General features: G+C 56.4%; 1 pseudogene; it reads right to left on the bottom strand.

Annotated features, from left to right (window-relative positions):
* Nucleotides 1-2,084, bottom strand: part of LOC102377771 — a 25,000-nt pseudogene that overhangs the window by 5,273 nt on the left and 17,643 nt on the right.

Here is a 2,084-nt window from a genome sequence, read left to right as displayed (position 1 = left end):
CCCTCCTGGAGAGCCGGCCCCGCCCCTGCCCCGACCCCGACCCTCCCCGCAGCCCCGGCACAGGCAGGACCGGGGTTGGTCCAGGAGCCCCCGCACTCCTGCCCCCCCCAGCGCTCACCCTGGTCCCACCTGAGCTCGCTCGCCCTTCCCGCCTCGGCCCTGCGGCGCCTGCGCAGTGACTGCTCCGCCTCTGCTCCCGGCCTGGGCATGCGCAGTGAGTCCTGCCCGAAGTCATCCCCGTGCCAGCCCCAGCGGGACGGGACGGGACGGGACGGGGGGTGCCGGCGTCTGCGAGTCACCAGCATCAGCAGTAACTGCACCCCCATATGCACTTACTAATACATACATGCCTTTAATATAATCTAATATAAGAAAAGTCTTATTCCGTTTGTCTGTAAGGCTTTTGCTGACCTGCTGATCAGGTCCAGTCCCTGCCCAAGGGGCAGGAGGTCAGCCGAGGTCAGATGCCCCAGCAAGATCAGCGTCCCAACACAACGTGGAGGTGTCCGGAGTAGGCGCTTGCCCGCTTCCGCGGGAGTCTGCTCCGGACTCTGGAGACCCGGACCATGAAGAAGTTTTCCCTCATGTCCCGATTAAACCGTCTTCCCGCGGTTTGTGACCCTCGGACCTTGTCTCCCCTCGCGGTGCCCTGGTGAACAGACGTTCTCCCAGGTCCTGATGCACGCCCCATGTGCTTGCGGGCTGCCCCTGAGCCTGCACTTCTCCAAGCTGAAGAGCCCCGTGTCTCTCAGCCTCTCTTCATAAGGCCGGTGCTCCTGCCCTCTGGTCACGCGCCTGCCTCTCCTCTGGACGCTCTCGAGCTTCTCCACGTCCTTCTGAAAGTGCGGAGCCCGGAACTGGGTGCAGCACTCCAGCTGCGGCCTCACCGAGCCCGAGTAGAATGGGAGAATGATATCCTGGGTCTTGTGTCAGGTGCATTGGTTGATGCAAGCCATGGTTTTATTTGCTTTGCTGGCTGTGGCATCGCACTGGTGGCTCCTACTCATCTTGTGATCAATCACGACCCCCGAATCTCTTCCAGACGTGGTGCTAGTGAGTGAAGCACTGCTAAACCTATCAGTGTGATGCGGGTTCTTTCTCCCGAGGTGGAGCACCTTGCATTTCTCTACATTGAAGGCCATCAAGTTTTCCTCCACCCACCTTGCGAGCCTGTCCAAGTCCGCATGAATCCTCAGCCCATCCTCCAGTGTAACCAGGCTCCCCCACAGTTTGATGTCATTTGCAAACTTAGCCAGTCCATTACTGACACCCGAATCTAGATCTTAAATAAATATATGAAAAAGTACTGAACCCTGAGAGATGCCACTGATCACCATGCGCCACATTGACTCCGTTCCATTGATCACCGCTCTCTGGGTCCGACCACGGAGCCAGGTCCCCAGCCATCGGACCATGAGGATGTCAAGGCCACAGTTCCCCAATTTTGCCATGAGGACAATATGGGAGACCATGTCAAAGGCTTTTTTAAAATCCAAGTATATGACATTAACTTCGCCCCCCATCCAAATATATGATATCAATCTCTCTCCCCTTGTCCAGGTGACATATCACCTGGTCATAGGAGGAGATGAGGTTGGCCAGGCATGACCTACCTGTAACATAGCCATGTTGGCTGTCTCTCAGGATGGTGCCTTCTGTCAGCCTGCTACCAATGTATTCTTTGATAATTTTCTTGAAGATCTTTCCAGGGATTGAGCTTAAACTGATTGTAATTTCTTGGATCTCCCTTCCTTTGCTGCACACATATGTACACACACACACATGCTCTGTCTGGGCTTCAGTGGCTTCCCCTGGCCCAGCTCCCACAGCTCTGCCAATAGTAGATGGACCCAGGTCTGTCAGTCTGTTCCTGTCTGTCTGTCCCTTTGCTTCTCCCCATCTCTCCCCTTCTCTCTTTATATATAAACTAGCAAATTGCCTGTCAAGAATGATGAGGGGGTGGGCAGGAATGGAGCCCTGAGTCTGGCCCCATGCCCCTGTGCCCACACTTTCATCCCGCTGCTCCAGGTACGGCCCCATTCTGCCCCCCCACTCCCGCTCCGGGGCTGTCTCTGCTCCACCCT

This window comes from Alligator sinensis, unplaced genomic scaffold, assembly GCF_000455745.1.
Source record: "Alligator sinensis unplaced genomic scaffold, ASM45574v1 scaffold336_1, whole genome shotgun sequence".
NCBI classification, from domain to species: Eukaryota; Metazoa; Chordata; order Crocodylia; family Alligatoridae; genus Alligator; species Alligator sinensis.
This window is presented reverse-complemented; position numbering and strand designations above follow the sequence as displayed.